We start from the raw sequence: 21,876 nt of genomic DNA on the forward strand, positions 1-21,876 counted from the left end.
ATCCTTAAATAAGAGACACGGGGGAATGATTAATGGACTTCAATGTCTGTACACTAATGCGCAAAGCATGGGAAATAAACAAGATGAGCTTGAGCTCTTGGTACAGCAAACTAAATATGACATAATAGGCATCACTGAAACCTGGTGGGATAAGTCCCACGATTGGAATGTAATAATGGAGGGATACAATCTATTTCAGAGAAACAGACCAGACAAGAAAGGAGGAGGAGTGGCGTTATATGTCAGGGATGTGTATACCTGTGAAGAGATCCAAGATTTGGAACCTCAAAGCCAAACTGAGAGCATTTGGGTCAAAATTAAGGGAGAGAAGAATAACAGAGACCTCATTGTGGGAGTTTACTATAGATCCCCAAGCCAAACGGAGGACATAGATGATGCCTTCCTGGAACAGATGGCCAAGCATGCAAAAGGAAGGGAGATAGTAGTAATGGGGAACCTCAATTACCCGGATATTTGTTGGATGTCAAACTCAGCCAAGAGCATAAGGTCAAACAGATTCCTCACTGGCCTTGCAGGCAACTTCATTGTCCAGAAAGCGGGAGAAGCAACAAGAGGAACAGCCATTTTAGATCTGGTCCTAACCAATGTTGATGACCTGGTTAGTGGGGTAGAGTCATAGTTTAGTGGCAGAGCATCTGCCTTCCATGCAGAAAGCCCCAGGTTCACTTCCCAGCATCTCCTGGGAAGACTGGAAAAGACTAGAGCCACAGCTGAAATTATGGAGCACCTCAGTCAATGTGAACAATATTTAGCTAGATGGAACTTATCTGACTCAGTATAAGGTAATCCCCTATGTTCCTGTAGCGGTGTTTCAAGAGGAAAATGCCTTTTGAACAGGAGTACCTTCCCATAAGGAGTTCCTGTTCCTGTTTACCGAAATCATACCGAAGATATACCAGAGCTCTCTTACTATTGAGAAAAAGTAGAACTTTCCAGTGAAGAGAATACTGACATTTTATCAGCTTGAAGTTTTTAGTATTAATTCAATTGGCATGAATGGCATGGACACTGCTGACATTTGTGATCTTAAAAACCACACAAATTTCTTTCATAAAATGAACTAATAGTACCCGCTTTGTTAGATATAATTTTACATGCACTGTGTGTGTAAGCACTCATCTAACAGCAGCTTCTACTTTTGAAGCTCTAGCTATCTTTTAATGCATGTGTGAAATCCATATGATAGTGAACTAAAGGTCAGTCTTTGCATAAGTTTGCAAATTATTTTATCTATGTTGTTATTGTTAAACTGCTTTGTGATCTTTAAGACAAATTGATTAATAAAGGCAAATAAATAAATAAATAAATAAATAAATGTGCAATGAGACTCAGTACTCCATGACTGAAGTGTCAAAGAAGAAGAAGAAATAAATAAAGGTTTAAATAACTTGCGAAAACCCACAAGAAAAAGCTTAAAGACCAGCATTTGAGCTACTTGCTATAATACTTCAATAATTAAAATGAGCCACACAGACAGTGATTGACTGAGTTGCTGTGGTGTCTCAGGATACTCAAATATTGTGATGGCTGATAAAATGCCAACACAAATTACCTAGAACAGAATAGGTTGGGATGTGGATTGTAAAGCTTATGCTCCAGAAAACCAGATTTTGTTCTATCACAGGTATCTCATATTCATGAGAAAAATCTGTTTTTTTCCTCAGTGATGCCCCCTCACCCAAGTCAAGTAAGTAAGTAAATTGGAATAAAGGGTGGAGTTATTCCCCAATCCATATTCAGTCATTTCTCACATGAAGGCGTAAACCAAAGACGAAGGAACTGAGGGGACTTAGACAATGCACCTGTTGCTAGGACACATGTTTTCCAGAATGGCCTTTATGTGGCATAAACCCTCAACTGCTAAACAGAGGCAACATAGGATCCCTTGTGCCCTTAGCAAGGAGTTGTATCGGCAACACCCCAACTGTTCCTGTGGTGCAAAAAGAACAGGAAGCTGCTCCCACATTTGATCTCGCCACGACAGTGGTGTGTCGCCACACACATATACATCATACATTCCAGAGTCTGATTTTTGCACACACCCTTGAGCCTGTGCCCCCAAGACTGTGCATGTTAGCATATTGTGTGCTTGACTATCATTGTAGAATTTGGCTTGCCTTCAACTGCCTACTTTTGTTTTCTGGAATTATTGCTATGCATACTCCCCACCCCACCCAGCCTTAATGGTGTGGTCCCTATCTCTCAATTCACCATTACCTGTCAGGTCATTTCCCTGTGTCTGTCTCCATAGCTGCCAGGTCCCACACCTGACCCTACCCATATACTTAATAATAATAATAATAATTTTTATTTATACCCCACCCTCCCCAGCCAAGGCCTGGCTCGGAGCGGCTTACAAGCAATAATAAAAACAAGTTGAATGATTACAACTTAAAAACAAAATTAAAATACAACATTAAAATATTGAAACATTAAAATATTAAAATGTAGCCTCCTCGCAGGAGGAGAAGGAAAAGAAAAAAAGAAAGAGAGGGAGGGAATCAAATTGGCTCCAAGCCAAAGGCCAGGCAGAACAACTCTGTCAGAAATCAGATCCTGCAGGGCCCTGGTCTCATGAGGCAGAGCATTCCACCAGGCCGGAGCCAGAGTTGAAAAGGCCCTGGCTCTGGTTGGAGCTAATCTAACTTCCTTAGGGCCCGGGACCACTAGAGTGTTGCTATTTATGGACCTTGAGGCTCTCCGTGGGGCATACCGGGAGAGGCGGTCCCGTAGGTACGAAGGTCCTAGGCCGTGAAGGGCTTTAAAGGTCAAAAGCAGCACCTTAAATCTTACCCTGTACTACACCGGGAGCCAGTGCAGCTTGAAAAGCACTGGATGAATATGCTCCCATGGCAGAGACCCCGTGAGGAGTCTCGCTGCAGCATTCTACACCCGCTGGAGTTTCTGGGACAGCTTCAAGGGCAGTCCCGCGTAGAGCGAATTACAGTAGTCAAGCCTGGAGATGACCGTCGCATGGATCACTGTGGCCAGGTCGGGGCGGGAAAGGTAAGGGACCAACTGCTTGATGCGGCGAAGGTGGAAAAATGTCACCTTGTATGTTGCTGTAACTTGGATATAATATTGTATTTATTTTGATATCTGATGCGATAGATGCAGCACTATCAGAATGCTGAACACCTGTAATCTTGAGTGGGTAAATGGTGCATTCATGTGTCAATGGTGTGTGAGGTATACATGAATGATGCAAATCTCTGGGGTGTGTGAAAATAACACAAGAGAACAGAGTTCTTACCAGGTCTTGCAGGCCTCCACCTGAACACAAATGAATGACTGCCAAATACCAGTGTCCTGTCAATGATGTTCACACTCTTAACTGCTAAGTGAAAATTTAAAACAATGTCATCAAGTTGCCTCTCTCAGCAAAGTTTGGCTGCAAACAATTTATGTGAATTGTGCATTATTTAACTTGCCACTTAGTAGAAAATTGAACCAAACAAAATATGCACTGTTTGAAAAATGAAAGAGGTCTCCCTGAAAAGGAACAACACTATTAAGTATATCAAAGAAGATCAGACGTAATGCTTATTACCATAAATGCTCCGGATGAAGGTTGTGGGAACAGACCATTATAATACCTGTTTTTTCTCACAACTTAAAAGCTCACTAAACCCAAATTAAATAATTTTCTATTTCTCTGTTGAACACACAAGTTACAAAAATACTGGACAGCCAGTCACGTAATGTTTTAGAGTTCATCTAACAGCATGATTTCATTGCTGCCAACCTTTTTATATGTAGGTGGTGACAAAACGATTTTGGCTTAAAAACCCTTCAAATATACTTGCAAATACATCTCTTTGCTTGTCAATAGATTGGCTCAATAACACAATTAAAAGCAGTGGCTGAGAGGAGCAATTGTTAAAAAAGGAAAAGAGAGAGAAAAGTCACTGTAAGCACATTAGGTGTGCATAGCAAAAGTTACATATTTCAAGAAGGGAATAGAGAGAAGTGAACTAGTATCAGCATCAAGCATCTGTTGCTGTAATGTATGTATAAAATGAGTGCCAGAACAAGAAGAGAATTTTATAGATCAACTGTTTGTCGAGTCGCCCACTGAACCAAGTCTTGAAATTACCGCATTCAGTGTGGCCATCTGTTTATTTTCACTAACAAAACTCTGACCGTATCTTCAAGAGAAAAATTGTCAATATTTTAAAACACTAATATCACTACTGATCATTCCTTCATGCCTCTTTCCTAATTTAGGGAAAAAATCTACATAATATGAACCTAAATAACTTCAAAAGTAAATGCAAGCTTTCTCCAATGCAGAGGGAAACAGTATAAATTGGCTGCACACACCTATTTCTGAATATATGGTTACCTTAAAGAAGAAAGTTCCTTCTCCTATATGGTGAGAGAAAATGCTCTCTCAATATTTGTTATCTTCTAGTTGGTAACAAGCAAGCACTTAGGGCTAGCTCACAGCTTTCTTTTTGCCCTTTTTTCACTAAGTATAATTTTCAACTTGCATGCAATGTGCAATTTGTGAGCCCATAATCTTAAACCACGGCAGATTTCCTGATCACTGAAGCTCCAAAATGACACTTGCAAATCAAGGATTCATGGGCCCCGAGATTGTATACAACACAGACTACTCCCAAGACTGAAGAAAGCAGCCAAAAGTATCTCAACCTCCTTTTGGAAAGTAAATAATTATCTAAGCTGGTTTTAACATTTCATATTGCAAAATTTCACGGCTGAGAAGAGATTTGAACCCAAGTTTCCCACATGCAAATCCAATACTTTCATCTTTTGTATTACAGCTTTAGAAGACAGGGGAACCGAGGCATCTTAAATCCAGACATATTTATGTATGAAGAGTAATAAGCATCACTGCCACATATAGACACAAGCTAAGAAAAGAATAATGCCCTTGTCTCTGAAAGCTGATACCTCAGTGGGTTGTTTACCTGGATGCAACTGCCACAGATTCCAATGAAACACGTTCTAAGCAGGGATCAGAGCCTAACTATAATATTTTCCTGGACTCTATAAAAGAATAATCAACATGTGTGCAATGTTTCAAAGTTCTTATTCAGGAGAATAACCTGACTAAAGCAGACCACATACTAATAAAGTGCAACTTAATAAATCATGTGGAATCTTATTTTGTTCAAACCCTTACTAACTCCTAGCACCATCTGTTACCATCAAAACTATATGACAAGATATGATATATAATTAATAGGTAAACAACAATCTAATTAAAATGGACAAATACTCCATGTTCCTGCCATTTGGGAACTCTAATTACAGACTAAATTTTAAGCTTGAATTAAATATTTAAGCTGGAAAATTAACTTTCCTTCTCGAGCCTTGAATACATTAATACAGATATGTGAAGCGACTTCCTGATGGGAACTTAAACATGTAATTTAGTTTCATCAAAGCAGTTACTAATTGTTAAGCAGCAGTACCTTACCATATGTACACAATAGCTATTTAGAGCTGAAAAGGTGGTTTTAAAGCACCCCTCTGCAACCCTTTTCTGACATAAATATAAAATGTATATACAGCACAGCAGTTTACACTACACACTGAAAATAAATTACATGGAAACCTCAGAGTTCAATGCTCCTAGGTATTTATATGCACAAATACATCCAGAGAAACAAGCATACTTTTTCCAATCAAGCCAGAACTTAAGTGGTCAGGTGCTAATTAAAACATATCTCAACACTCAGACAACTATACACACAAAATTCGGACACAACAAGCTAGTTCTCACCCAAATCACTCCAAATACATTTTTATTATGCATTATTTACAAAGGGACACATTGAATCCGGCCTTAATGAAGTGGCAAAAAGAGAATCAGTCACCAAGGAAGGTGCCTGAAATACAGAAGGCAGGAAAAGTTTATATTTAGATATGTGAGCCTCTCTGTCACTTGTTAACAGCAGCAGCAATGGGAGATTATTAGAAGGTGTAAGTGTTCTATCCAGGTATATCCTGCATGTGGCACATTTTTCCATGCAACTTAACTGGGACACTGGTAAATCACATTTAGCTGTACCCAGGACAACAGGAAATTCTGAAATGTATGGGAGCTATGTAAGATGACAGTTCTAATTAGACTCTTAAGTAAGTACTATATAAGAAGCAACAGTTATAAGAGAAAGGAGGAAGAGAGCTTCCCGTATTTTGCATGTATGCACTAAAAAGAAATATTAGCACTGAAAAGTGCCTCTTTCAGTTCAGTTTCTCCATTTATTTGACAGAAGCTGGAGTGTAGACTCATGCCTTAATAACCATGAGTACAGTAATACCCATGGTATTTTAGATCCAAACCCTGTACCTCTATACCCATCCTATCATTCCAAGCAGTTAACTGGTTGTTCACTGCCATCTAGGACCAAAACTCCCAACTTAATGTGAACCATTATTACCTGTAGCCAATTGGAACCAAGCCGATGCAGCTTGTTTTTGCCTTAGTGTGCTGAGTGCTGGAGGCAGAGGGATTCAGGAGCGGCGACAGTTTCACCAGCAATATACCGCTGAGTGAAGCTGTCATCGTGGTCTGCCCCTCATACCAGTTCTGACCGATATATTTATATATCAGCCAGGCCTAATTTGGCACAACCTACTATTAGGGCAGGGACGTGGGTGGTGCTGTGGTCTAAACCAAAGTGCTTAGGGCTTGCTGATCGGAAGGTCGCAGTTCGAATCCCCGCAACGGGGTGAGCTCCCATTGTTTGGTCCCAGCCCCTGCCCACCTAGCAGTTCGAAAGCACGTCAAAGTGCAAGTAGATACATAGGTACCACTCTGGTGGGAAGGTAAACGGCGTTTCCGTGCGCTACTCTGGTTCGCCAGAAGCAGCTTAGTCATGCTGGCCACATGACCTGGAAGCTGTACGCCGGCTCCCTCGGCCTATAGAGCGAGATGAGCACCACAATCCCAGAGTCGTCCGCAACTGGACCTTACAGTCAGGGGTACCTTTACCTTTACTATTAGGGCAGAGGAGAAAACCTGAACTCAATCTATAAGAATAGTGACATGTGACCAAAGGTGCATATAGTCAGCTCCAAATGCACTCTTAATAGACCACTATAAAAGGTAGGTGTGGAAAGACCCATAGTCTACAACAACTGCAAAGCACCACATTGGCCAGCCCAGTATAGAAATTCAATTACAGTAAACAAGTCACAGAACAACGCCCTGATATTTTATGATATGGTAAGTTGTTGTGGAAGACAGGAGTGCCTGGCGTGCTCTGGTCCATGGGGTCACGAAGAGTCGGACACGACTAAACGACTAAACAACAACAACAAGTTGTTGTGTGCCTGACTGGCTTCTGAGTCTACTTATAAGGTAATCCTATGTTTGGTTTCTATTGCTGGCTGATATAAAGTCTCATTCACAATATCCCATCGTGTTAGATGGATTCTAGGAGTTTAAAGCTGCAAAATGCTTAAAAACTGTAACTGACATTTTGCCACTCTTTACCACAATCATTTGGCATCATAAAAAATGACATATTGAGCTAGATGACACGACATTTTATTGAGATATTAGGCTGTAATTATAAAAAAAAAAAAAGCTTAACTGGCTTGGTTGCTTTGTCCTGATCATTTGACAACATTGAGCTCCCACTGAGCTATATAGTTCTGTTGGTGAGAAAATAGGCATACAAGTCAATATTAGTTTCTTCCTAGGGTTCTTTTTTGCCTTTCAGAAACCTACTATGACATTTTCAGCAGTTAGTGAGGTATTTTTGCCTAAAGTAAAGCTAACATTGCTTAAACACAACGTGACTGTGTTGGTCCTTAAGACAAAATTCCAAAACCCATAGCAGGGCTGTATTACCTTTATTGGGATCAACCGAATTGTCAAAAATGCCACAAAAGTATGACAAGCTATCCTTCAGAACTCTTCATGAGACAAGATGTCCCCTTCCCTCCCTACTTTGTGTAACTTCTTGCAATACAAAGAGTTACTGAGAATGTGAAAGCTTACCACATCTTTGTGACTATTTGGTTGGTTCCAATAAAGGTACTCTGAAGTTATTGATCAAAAACAGGCAGGTTCATTAAAACCTAATTTCTTTCTTCTTCTTTTTTGCAACTAACTCAATGGACCCAATAAATATGTAGTTAATGTGTAAGGAGGTTTGTTTGTTTGTTTTGTCGTTTGTATCTAAACAGCAAGTTTATTTGCTGGTTAAATGAGTGAAAACAAATACTATATAATGACATCTCCCCTCTCCTCTCCCTATAATATGACATTTTTTAAAAAATCACAGGCTTAGGTTGCATTCCAGGCAGCCCCTTAATACATATTTCCAGGCTCAAGCATATGCAGCTAGGTTTTTCTCTTTCATTTGTGGTTTATATAGAAAATTTGAATTTTCTTTAACTCTACTAATAAACTGCTGCCATGTATAAATTTTATGAAACAAACAAACAAACAAACCTTTAAAAAAAAACTTGCTTAATTTTGCCTCTTTTTATGGCAGGCGAGTTAACATAGCATAGGCTTGAGATAGACCCACAACTGAAACAGAGCTTAAACACAACCAAGAAGACCTTTATTATTAATATATGCAAAACCAGAATTAATTTCAGGATAATATTCTGATGTAGACTAAAATGTTAGACCTTCAGAGGTTATGTCTTATTTAAACATAGCATAGTTACGGAATAATATGGAATTCATAGTTGTTATATAAACACCACCAATAAGTTTCGTCCTTTTTAAGGCACTGATCAATGTGAATAGAATTGATAACATACTTTCACAATTGTAAGCCCCCATATATCGCAACCTTTTTGCAGAGGTCCGAGGCCTAATAAGATACAGGGTTACCTCATGTTTCATGTCAAACTGAAGTACTGAGCCACAGTTCAAAACATGAAGCTCCTATCCCCTTTATATTAAAATATAATTTCTTCACAATATATAATTACCCCCCCAACATAAATAGCCCAGCTAAATTAAATGGGGGGGGGGAGACTTCTATCTGTAGAAATGTGACTAAGACCCGCCCCCATACCAAAAAAAAAAAAGATCTTGGGAATATTGACACCTTGGGTATATATTTTTGGATAAACTCAGCAGCTTTTAAACATGTCAATGTTTCAGTATCAGTCATTCCTAATTTTCCCAGCCATGGGGATCAACCCAGTTAGCACCACTCTATTCAAATACATTCAAGCTTGGTTCATTTAGCAGGATCAAGTAAATAGAACATAAACTCTTGACTTTTTGCATTTGGGATAATATCAAATTCTTCACACTACAGACAATATGAACCGCAACTGCCTTCTACCACATGGTATCTCATTTGCAACAACACCAATTAAAACATACTTGAAAGCATCCACATGAAATTAAAAATACATGGTATATAGCTTGATGTATTTTTGTGTTTTGAATGGTATAAAATGTTAAGCATGTGGCATGCCGTGTGCATCGTGTAAAAGCAACACTTTGACCATAAACCTAGGGCATTCTGCGCCTTCAATCAAACCATTGCAATTAATATGAAATTCTAAATACAGAATATAATGCCACATAAATACTATAACAGCCAAGTCCTGTCTAAGAAGCCATATGTTTTTTCCCATTGTTCAAAAAAAGGAGATGACTTCCCGTCACTTATGTTTCTGATTAGCAAGGTGATTTATGCCACAATCACTAAAAATGCCAGCAAGTGAATGAGAAAATGCATAGTGACTGCACCAGATGTGCACAATAAACAGGAATCCCATTGTAATCTCTGGTACTTAGTTTATATGAAGGTAATGTAAGAAACACTCTTGGATATGGCAAAGTCACTTTTTTTAACATTTGACTATAAATGATATGAAATAAATTGTGTGTTTTATACTTTATGGCATGCATACATTGATAAATTAGGTACAGTTTTGTATCCCGACTTATCTTCAAGACAAACCTGGCTAAGATCATGGGGATTAATTGCTTCAGAAGTGTGAAATGCAGCTTTTCCATTCTTTTCTGCACACTCAGTGAAGAAACAATGATTAATCACTGTTTAACTATTCTCTTGAGGATCTACAAGATTGCCAAAGCAGGATTTATCCTCATAAATCCAAAAAAACAGAGGTTTAGATTTGCTGCCAACAACTGAACGAACATGAACTTAAAGCCATTCGTTATCAGATTAAAACCATGTCAAGGCTTTAGAACCCTACAAGCACAAAATTCTCTTTAAATCTTCCACTAAACAATGGGGATTGCATTATCAAAACAGATTAAATATTAAAAATAGGTATTTCAATATTGGAACACATACCTTGAAAAAATGTTCCTCTGAAATAAAACTTTATACCAACAAAGATTCGAAACCCAGCTTAATAGTCCCAAAATAATAGTAAAAGGGGAGGGGCATAATACAGTTCCCAGTACCAACACAAATAAATGCTAGTGCAGCTGAAATTGTGTCATTTCTACTTTTCTTTCTTTCTTTCCTTCTTTCTTTCTTTCTTGAAACCTGAAAGCACAAGCTTTCTGCTATTGATACTAAAAGCAAAAAATGAAATCTATTTCAGAAATAGCAGAAAGCATATTTTTCACACTTATGAAAACAAAAACAGTTAATGTTTCCAAATATTAAAAAGGTGAACTGAAATAGCAAATGGTGTATTTAATCACATTTGCTTATGGTTCAAAATGTCAGCTGACAGCATTTGCAGAGAACTGACTGAGAAGACTGGAGAGACCTATGATATCTTGATGAAATGGGGTGCTGGTAGAATGAGCAGGTGCAAAAGGAGAGAAATGGGTGTGGGAGGAGAAAACTGGGGCCTGTTATAGTTGTCCAATTTTGCGCTTAAGTTGCTTAAAGAGAATAAATATTCTACAGTTTCTTATGCATGTGGAAAATGGCTTATTAGCACCAGTGGGTGGCACAGTGGGGTTGCCCTGCTCAACTGACCTCTGTCTTACTGAGTAACTGCAGCACACCAAGATAAGGTCAGTGCAGTGCAAACACACCAGCAGAAATGCTGGGTTGGCTCTGCATCCCTCAGCCTGATAGAAGTCAGCTAAGTGGTGAAGCCCCACCAGACTGTCTGGTGGAGAGGGGAGAGATGGAATAACTAATAAGATATGGGAAAGGGGGAGTATAGCAGAGAGACAGTCATAGTCATTTGTAATTTATTTATATACCACACTTTCTATAGATACATTGGACCATACATTGTGCCACAGAAAATAGGCAATATTGTCATAGGGCTGGGGGTTAGTCTACATGTCAGCCTTGAATTCCACACCAAGCCTATGGTTTTACACCTGTAAGATAAGATTCTGTAGAAAAAGAGGCTGCTAAAGTGGTCAATCAAGGCTCTCTGTTAAGGTAAGGACTCTAGCCAGGTTTGTTTAGTATCTCTTTGCATGGGGAAAAGGCCTACCCACCCTTTGCTGGTTACAGGTGATGTCATGGTGAGTGCAACAAACTATAAACTTATACCAGTCTCGTGTAGAACCTGGACTGGAAGACTCAGAGGACACAATTGCTCTGTGTGCTGAAACCTAAGCAGGACACAAGATCTGTTTGGAATGTTAATACTAAGGGCCCTTCCATCTTACACTCAGCCTGTATAAGCGTGCAAATAGAACCATGCATCACAGACACCACCATCTTCAGTGACCTTCACTAGAAGGAAACCAAAGTAAATTTCAGGATGCTTGAAATCATTTGAAATCACAAAGTGGTATACAGTAAAGATGCATTAAAATTACATTACAACAGCTACCAATAGGCTAGGGCAGACATAAAATTAACAATGAACTGGTACTAATGGACAGCAAACCCTGTGAAAATAGATTAAGTTTTAGCAAGCAAAAAAACTGCTTGCTATTCCAAAACAATGATGGTGTCAATAACTGTTTTAGTTCCAAATTCCACAGAAACAGTAAGACAACTGAAATGGCCCCTACCCCCTTTTTTGCCAAGAGGACAAATATTTGCAGATTGTGCATAGCAACATGGTGTTCATCAGGTGCTTATTGACCAGGTAGATCAATATGGAAGAAGGCACAGCCCCCAATATCCAGATCTCGCATTGTTTGGGACAGAACTAAAATCTTAAATCTGGACTGGTAGCACATAGGTAGCCAATGAGCTCTTTTAAGAGTGTTTGAGAGTGGTTTGGGGTTATAGGTGGGTATTTTATTACTTTAATTGTATTATGTTTGTATATGCTCTGACCTGTCCTTGAATGTTCTGGAGAATGGCAGAATGCCCACATAACAACCAAGTCACTGCAATTTGAACTAGCTGCTGCTTATGGACCAGTCTTAAGGGCAGCCCCACACTGAATGCACTTTAACAGTCCAATCTGGAGGTTACCAATCCATGAGATATAATGGGAAGGCTATCCCTGTTTAGGAATAACCAACATGTAAGCTGAAGTTGGTAAAAGATGCTCCTAGCCATCATCGCCACCTGGTCCTCCAGCAAAAAAAGCTAACCAACAGACTGAAACTGACACGGGGATAAATAACAGAGGATTCCCTCACCCTGGTACTGCTCCCCTTTATTACACAGCCCAACAAGACAATAACCAGAACCCACCAACAGCACACGAATGAATATGGCTCACTTGACTCAACAATTCCCCCTCCCAAATAAACCTCACTGCAGCCAACTAAAGACAAGCAACCACACCCTAGCCCCCCACCCTCTCTCAATGCCAACAAAACACAATAAATGAACAGAAAGCGAACCTACTCAAGTGGCGCTGATACAAAACCTCAGACATGCACTAAGCAAAAGAATGTAAGCTTCACCACCCCTCCTCCCTTCTCTTCTCCCCCAACCTTATACTGATATTACCTACAATGTTAATGTCTTACACTGAATGTAACTGATCAGTAGAAATTATTCTATGACCTGAAAAGAGACAATGCATGTACTTTTGCAACCCAATAAAATATTTAATAAAAATTATCTAAACAAAAACAAAAAACGAAAGTGGGTCAAGTAGCACTCCTTGACTATGCACCTACTTCTTCACTGGGAGGGCAATTCTATCTGGCCAGTTTCTAATCTTGGGAAGCATTAACCACAGAGCTACTGTTTTATCAGGGTTCAATTTACTGGAAAGAAAGGACCTTTTTGTCCAGTGGGGTGAACTGCCTAGTAAGTGTGCCTGCAGTTTATTTATTTTTCTTATCCTGTTCCAATGTATCTTCATATTGTGTTAGATTTGTAGTAACTTGTTTACATTTTAAAACATAAGTAAGGTATCTGAATATAAATAAGGTTTCTGTATTTCATTTTCACACCGTACTATACATTTAATATTGTATAATCTTTCTGCTACATCACCCCAAGAACAATTTTGAATCAACTCCAGCCCTAATGATTAGCTAGAAATTAAACATATTCTTTCAGTTGAGTTTAACATTGATAAAAGTATTATATGCAGTAACACAGTTGTCCTGTGATTATCAGGAAAAATTTTCACTGAGTATGACCATTCCCTCCTAGAAGAAAATCCAAAAGCTCATAGAATGCATATAAGGGAACAGAGACGCCTCCACTCTCCTCACATTTTCTTTGATAGGGGGATATACAATGTTAGAAATACTCAGAGTAGATCCATTGAAATCAATGGACTAAAGTAACTGACACTCTGAGTATGATTACCATTGGATACCAACCATAGAATATAACAAGTCCGCTTACCCTTCTGGTGTGGTGGCATTACGGGACAGAAGAGGCTTCACTGGGCCCCCCGACAAGGGAATCATAGCTTCAGTGCCCCTTCTTGATAGGTGGCGGGGTCCTAAGTCTCGGGTCCGCTCCCTAACCATTTAAACAGTCCTCACCTAGGGCCTTACCTGCTTTTCCCTCGTCAGGTTCCCCACCCACCCACAGGGATCACTCTATTTGATGTAAGTCCTAGGCCCCCCACTTGGACTGGCCTACACGTCACTTTTGGTGGGTGGGCTGGAAGTATTTCAGTTGCCCCATGCCCAAGCCAAACCTCTCTCAACTGTATTCAATAAAGTTGTGGCCTGTTTCAATCCAAACCAGTCTTGGTAGTATCTTATTTATCTGGGACCAGGGTCTGAGGAGCACGATGCCTAGGCCTGCAATTGAGTTCAGATGCCATATTTGCAGTCTACTGTCCATTAGAAAGCTCTGACTAGTTTGTGAATTTGGATGGTTGGCTTCAATCATGCCTGTCTGTAAACAGAAGGGTTCCTTACAAACACAGATGGGACTCTGAACCAGTCTCTTATAGCAAGGAAACCACAAAAGCTTACAGCCTTCAAGATGCTGCAGGACTATTTGTTCTTCTGCAACAGTCTAATATAGCTGCTGCTGCTGCTGCTCTCTCTCTCTCTATATATATATGCACATACATACACACACCCACACACACCCAACATCAACAACATATACATATAAAAGTTATTGTCAGTTATAAGTTACTGTTACCAAGGGACTGGAATAATTTATGTAACATCTGTTTTCATATTTTTTCTAATTAACATAAATATTTAACGCATAAATGCTCAGGCCACTTCTTCTGCTACTGATTCCCCACCACCACCACCTTTAAAGAAAAAAGTCTATACTAAAAATAGGCAGGCTCTTTTATTTAACTTGAAACATCCTTAGATGTGCAAGGAACAAAACATTCCTGTAGAAATGTAGTTAATTTCAGCTGAAACACTGGAAGGAATATGCCACAAATATCAATAGTACCAAACGTACTATCACTAAGAGGGTGAGCAAGCGATTTCGGAATGTAGTAGTAATTAATACATTGAACAGTATCCAATGCAGGGAATTTAAATTATGAACCAAGAGGAATGTGTAGACTTAATGTCCAAAACTCATGCCTCACAAAGTTTAGTAGGTTTTTCTGCACTGCCATAAGATGTAGGGATTTTTACTAACTCTGGAATTGCTGTGCTATCTTTTAGTCTCCTAAATATGAAAGCCTACAACTTAGTTGTCTTATAAACCCTAGATATTCCTAGTTAAATCTTACATTGGCTACAAACTTAGTGGACTCCTCCAGAAGATCTCTTTAGAAGATGCCTTATACCAAGTCAGGCAACTGGTCCATTTTGTTCAATACTGCCTACACTGACTGGAAGTAGATCTCCAGGGTTTCAGAGAGTAAACTCTACCAGCCCCACCTGGAGATGCCAGTGATTGAACCTGAGACCTCCTGCATACAAAGCAGATGCTCTACATATGAGCTATGGCCCTCTTCCATGAAATGGAAATTCTTCATCATTCATCCACCAACTCTTGCTCTTCTAAATGTATCCAGGCCTTCTTCATCCTCATTACCATAAAAGATAACTGGCAAAGTTGGAATGCTTCATAATATAAAAAAAGATATAGAAGTCTCCATCCTCCTCCACTGGCTTTTCTGAAATACAATTTCATAAGAAGACAAGGTGATTTTGCCTGGAAAACCAACTTGTTGATCTTCCCTTTGCCGTGATTATAACATTCTCCAGTGGAGGGTGATTGGGAGGACCTGGAAAAGCAACAGAAAACGAGGTAGCAGCTTCAGTTACATTTTAGTAAATTGTCCCAAAACAGGTAATTTCAATTTATGGCCAATGTTTATCCTTGGACATTTTCCTGAGTTTAGTTTAAATAGCTTTCTAAGTTTTCTAGGAAAATTAATTTTCATTTTGTTTCATTTCATTGGTTTAAAGCAATTTTGCTTTTGTTTTAAAGCAATTTTGTTGCGCTAGGGTGACAAGAGCACTTTAAACCTAAAGTTCTGGTATGTGGTTTAATGCCAGCCTTAAGTAGTGATCGTCTGGAGACACCCAGCATATGGCACCAGGTAATCCACTGTTTTCTCTCACACATACATACACAAATTCAATACAGAGACAGTAATACTGACCTACATTATGGGGCTATTGCAAGGATTATTGTGATAAAGTATGTAAAATGCTTTGAAAACGTGAAATGCTCTACATAAAAAGTATCATCATCATTATCAGGTAAACAGCTCATATCATTATAGAGTACTCTACCCAGCACAGGAAGAGGCCAGGTATGACAACAGAAAAAAATCCATTATAGATAACCACCATTTTAAAAAACATAGTTCATCTTAACTTTCTTCATAATGCCAATACCATGAGCAGTGCCTATTGTGAGTAATATGGGCATTAGCATAAAATAGTTGCAATGAAAGAGAAAACTCAGAATAAAAGATTAAAAGGATAATAATCTTTAGCAGCGAGTTATTGTTTAAAAGTTGTGTTCCAAGTAATAGCATGCTATAATGGTGTTAAGTATATTTAATTTCCAACAAAAATAAAGCATGTTTGGCTTGCATTTCTGAATTGCATATAAGCTGTCGGAATCAGGAAACAGCTTAAAACTAGCTTAGAAATTGTGTTTGCATGGCCTGATAAAAACTTTTTCTATTTGAAACCTATTAGCAGTCATCACTGACCCTACAGAATATACCGTAAGTATTAGTTATGTTCTTGTAAATCAGATAATTTTCTGGATTTATCAGCAACAGAATGTCACTGTTATCTCTCATATACTGTATTTAGTATTTTGCTTAAATAACAAGCTGTATTTCTCCACATTTGATTGACATAAGAATCACTATATTCAGGGGAGAACGAGGAACTAGTAAACAATATTGCTCCAGCTCAGCATTCAAATGGGTTTGACAGTCCTGTTTTGGGAAACTGTTATGAAGAAGGTAGTCCATATCCTATCATTTCAAGGAATAGACATATATTTCAAGGAACAGACAATGTACAATACTATTTTGAGAAGAGATATATGTTCAAGAAACCTGCTGCTCAGTGAGAAAGGGATCAAGCATTCAACAGTGTTCCAAAAGAAAACTAGCAAAGGTTTAGGGCTCTGTGAGCATTCAGTGCAACTACTGACGAAATGCCTGTCAAGAGCCCAGTGGTTAACTGGGAAGCTTCCCAGGGTAAGAGAGAGAGACGGGGGGAGAGGGGATGACAGAAGTGCAACAAGGTGGTGTAGCTTTTGACTTAATAGACTGTGGAGACAATGGTAACATTGCATTGGGACTCAGAAAAAAGGTCAGCAAATAGGTTTAAGGAAAAGAAGTATATCATTACCTAAAAAGGTAAAGGTAAAGGACCCCTGACAGTCAAGTCCAGTCGCAAACAACTGTGAGGTTGTGGCGCTCATCTCGCTTTACTGGCCGAGGGAGCCGACGTTTGACCGCACAGTTTTTCCGAGTCATGTGACCAGCATGACTAAGCCGCTTCTGGTGAAACCAGAGTAACGCATGGAAACATTGTTTACCTTCCCGCCAGAGCAGTACCTATTAATCTACTTGCACTGTCATGTTTGCAAGCTGGAAAGGGGCAGTAGTTTAAGGGAATGCAGATGAGCATCAATCACAAACATCAAAAGGTAGGGAAGGGAAGATTTATTTGTGAAATTTGGGTAGAACTCAGGAGGGGATGGGGCATTCAAGGAATCAACAGAATACTTGTTTTTCAGAGCAATTATGTTTTGTGTGCAAAAACGTACAAAAGAATATGGAGAGGCAGTCCAAGGCAAAACCAAATTCTCTTTCACTTGATTAATAAGGGCTGACCGGCTTTTCTGGATTCTGCAATGGTATTATACCTCGTGCACAGTGCCCCTTCATCTTCAAGGCTCAATCATTAAATCCAGAGGAAAGTAGGGTACTTATGATTTCAGCAGTCTCTTGTTAACTGAACATGAGTGTGTGGGGATAACAATGCCTTTGTACATATCACTGCAGGGCACTTACATCTAATTTTGCCAGGCACAGACAACATCCAGGCCTGCTCCAGTCTCCCCCTACTCTCCAGTTTCACATGTTATATCATTCATCTTAGGACTTTAAAAATGTAAATCTCCTTGGGTGTCTCGGTAGAAAGGCAGTAGAGAAATGCAATGAAGAGCACTCCCAAAGCATCACCCTCTGGAAACAACCATCCAAACGGGACCAGAACCACCACAAAGCAGTGCTACCTACCCCTAACTTGGACAGCTGCTCCAGAAGGATACAATGGTCAATGGTACTGAAAGCAGCTGAGAGGTCAAGTTATATTGACAAGGACACATTTCACCTACCTCTTTCCCAAAAGAGGTCATCATGCAGGGCAATCAAATCAGTTTCTGTGCCAACCCCCGACTGAAATGGATATGGGAAATCAGTTTCCTCCAAGAGCACCTGGATCTGGTCCATGACCATCCGCTTAAGAATCTTGCCCAAGAAGGACAGATTGGCAACTGACCGGTAATTAGATTAGGGGGGATTGCACATGGCACAGTCACTGCCTGTGCTGTGGGCCCCTTACCTAGTCTGCCTCACCTTCCATACCATACCTCTCCCTGGCCAGAACCACTGTGATTGGCTCCCTTGCTCTCCCCAGTTCCTTTCCTCCCAGATATATCCTCCCTCCTTCCATAAAAACAAGGAGCAAGGCTTGAAGGAGAGAGGTGGTAGCTGTAGGTGTTGGATTCCTCTCCCCCCACCCCTCCTGTTCACCTTCCTGCCACAAACAGAAGTCTCTTGGTTCCAGGACTGCAGATGGGAACTTCTGTACTCTCTGGCCTTCAGCGATGTAGAAGGCGCCCGGTTCCTTGGGCCCAGGAAAAGGTGCCTGTGAGGGTCCTGGCTGTGCTTCTAGGGCCTCTGCTACTGTAGAATCTGATGCAGCGGGCTCCTGCCCATCAGCCTCAAGTTTGGTGGACCTATGGTCACCATCATCAGGCTCAAATTGAGGAATCTGGTTCAGGCTCTAAGCTGGTGACTCTGCAGCCTTGGTTGCTACTAGTCTCTGTGCTCATGACGCTCCTGTACTCAATAGTTTCATTGTGCCCTGGGTAAGGAGACTATTAGGTTCAAACTTATTTTATACAATATTCTAGATTAGTAAGAATAGTAATCTTAGCTCCCTCCAATCTTATTCTTACTTCTAAAAGTAATTTGACAATAATTTTACCAATGCACTTTAAATAATCAGGCTGGAAATGTAGATGTTGATTACTTGTGTTATAATAGCAGCAGTTAAGTTAAAGCTTAATATATAGCTCTTAAAATAAAATATTATATTGATTTAACATTAACTGTACTATATCATTTTTAGCTACAAAAGCGACTATAAACATTTGTTTAAAATAACCTTTACAGATAAATGTCAGTAAAAGATACCTGAAGGAATAAACTTCCTGTTTTCATCTGCTCTAAGGACATGAAATACAAGAAAAGTTTCTATGTTAATTTATCTTATACCTCTGAAATCTGCTAACCTAAAATTTTAGAATTATAAATTAAACTTTGCAAACAGGCGAATCTCTCCCTTTGAACCCTTAGCAGGAGAAATATTCCTATGTATGCTGTCCACTGCAATTCAATTTATTTCTATGCTAAGAAAATTATGTTGCCAGTATTTTCAGACACTCAGGTGTTTTATAACACAACATCTGGTAGATTATGTAGCCTGCACCAAAAAATACAATACTTTGCTACTACATTCCTTCATCACTGTTTGTAAAAGTCTATGCCACTATTGTTGCAGCCATTTTATTTTAAGAAATAAGGTTTACAATATGGAGTCTGTTCCTGGCCCTAAAAATCTGGGGTGCAAACATGTTTATTTATTTCAGTGTCAAAGAGCAATGAAGAACGAGCCTGCTTTGCTGAGGTACAGAAAAAGTATTCAGAGTATGCTGCATTAGTCTTTTGCTTGTCTTTTTATAGTAAAGTAATTTTATGGTATTTGTGTCACAATGAAGGACAGAGATAAGCCAACTGTTTAGATTCCTCTCCTTTATGTTATGGCTTTGATCACTAACAATGCTGCGTGAACAGCCAACAGAAGGCTGACATTTCATAAAATATGCAGTGATAAAAACTAATACTGTAGCATCTGGGAACGATATATAAAATGCAGAAATACACCTAATAACTGTGATCTTAAATTACAAGTTACGAAAAGCTAGCTTGGAAGCACACACATCAGAAAGATCAAGATTAAGGTTTTTGTGTGCTTCTGATCCTAAAAATGCTTAAAATATTAATCTCAAAATATAATCAATAATTTGCCACAATTCCTCAGGTGCCTGAGAAACCTGCTTAGAAGCGTGTCTATATTTTTACATCTCAGCTGCTGCTAACTATACAGCTCTTATAAATTCTCTTAACCTTTTTCAGAAGTTTCCCATCTCAGAACTACAAATCATTTTTCTGAAAAGCTTTCTAATTTCTTTTCTATAGCAGAATATAAAGAATTCTTCAGACTGCATGGTTTACAGCCCAGTAAAATTAAATTCAAAGTCACATCTTAACATTTCACATGTGAAGAGCAGAATGTGGGTGTGCCACTCCATTGCAGCGCCTTTAAAAATGGGATGAAGATGATGAAGTGTGTTGGGCCAGCCTATTGCCCCATGTCCCCTGCCCACCTCACTTACCTATGTCAGTGAGATCCAGCCCCACATATGGTCCAGCTCCTCTCCATCCACAAAGCATGGGAGAACATAGCTTCTTTTAAGAAGGAGTGGGGCCTGGGTCACTGAGTGGTCTCACAGAAGTACAGGTCCTTTGGTAAGCAATAGCTAGAGAGTAGCAACACAGATGAGAGACACATGGAACATGGGCAGGATGTAAATAATGCTACAAAAAGCTTCTTTATTTACTCTTAATTTGAACTTGCTTTTCAGAGGAGGTGAATGGATCACAAGCTCTTATTGCAATTGTTAACGTGGATCAGGATACTGAAGCAAAAATATCTCATTGTTTATCATAATTTAGCACAAATTGCTATTTAACTTAAGACAGTGAGTTGAATCCAATAGGACTACATTTTAATCAAAATGGGAGCAGGAAGCATTGTGCTGAGTCCACAGGAGCACAGGGGGGACTCAGCTAACACAATGGGGCCTTCCCAGCCTGGACTCCCCACTGAAGACTTGCCGCTATGGAATGCTGCAGGCTGGGGCACAGGGGGCAGCAGTAAGATGAGACAATCTGTAGAATTCAGGAGGGCTGCTTGCACATACAGACATACCCTCCTGTGCTTGCGCTGAATCAAAGTCATTATCTTAACTCAAGGCAGAAGCAAAATTATTAAATTACTCTACCTTTCCTCACGATAAATTCAAATCAAAATTTGAGACAAATATGTTTTTTTATATGAAATAAAAACCACATCTAAATACATTAATGGGAAGTGGAATCCTGTGAATGGTTATTCTGTACAAGTCTCATTGACTTCAACTTACCCTCAAGACAGTACTCCCCAAACTGGAGCCCTAGAACGCAAGTCATTTGGACTTAGATCCTCATAAGTGTGTTCACAGCTAAAAACATTTAAAAAGAAGCTCTCAGATAAGAAGATAGGAAGAACAGGGCTGCAGCAGGGTCTGATGAGATCTCTCAAAATCGTGCACTCTGCGAGATCTCGCAGGATTTCTGCGGGTACTTGTGAGATGTTGCTCGAAGCTGATGCCCCTTCTCCACCAGCAGTGGGGCGCCCACGGGGGGACCACCTATCAGGCTTCCACCACCCAAGGCATCTGCCTCACCCTGCTTCATGGGTGGGTCAGTCCTGAAGAAGAACCTGGCTGGATCAGGCAATGGCCCGTCTGGCCCAGCACCCTGTTCTCACAGCGGCCCACTAGATGCCCCTAGGAAGCCTAAAATCACAACAGCCAACAGCACTGTCCCCATTTGTGATTCACATCAGCAGGCATTCAGAGGCATACCGTTTCTGACAGTAGAGGCAGAACATAGCCATTGTGGATAAACACTCTCAACATAATAAGCATAAATCTCTAAAACAGTCTTAGTAAGTTATATAGGAAACCTTTCAAGGTTAACAGTATGGAAAAA

At 39.7% G+C, this 21,876-nt stretch overlaps 1 protein-coding gene across 11 annotated transcripts in view; it reads right to left on the reverse strand.

The window, feature by feature from the left end:
• TBC1D5 (TBC1 domain family member 5) overlaps positions 1 to 21,876 on the reverse strand; it is a 289,716-nt gene that overhangs the window by 226,569 nt on the left and 41,271 nt on the right. Inside the window, exon 1 of one of the 11 annotated variants that reach the window (XM_053359274.1) lies at positions 7,593 to 7,611. The exons of the other annotated variants lie outside the window; for them this stretch is intronic. The gene's annotated coding sequence lies outside the window, so the exon portion shown is untranslated. Of the gene's footprint in view, positions 1 to 7,592; positions 7,612 to 21,876 lie in introns of those variants that run through there. 11 annotated transcript variants of the gene reach the window in all.

The sequence above is a fragment of the Podarcis raffonei genome, chromosome 12 (genome assembly GCF_027172205.1).
Source record: "Podarcis raffonei isolate rPodRaf1 chromosome 12, rPodRaf1.pri, whole genome shotgun sequence".
Classification (NCBI taxonomy): domain Eukaryota; kingdom Metazoa; phylum Chordata; class Lepidosauria; order Squamata; family Lacertidae; genus Podarcis; species Podarcis raffonei.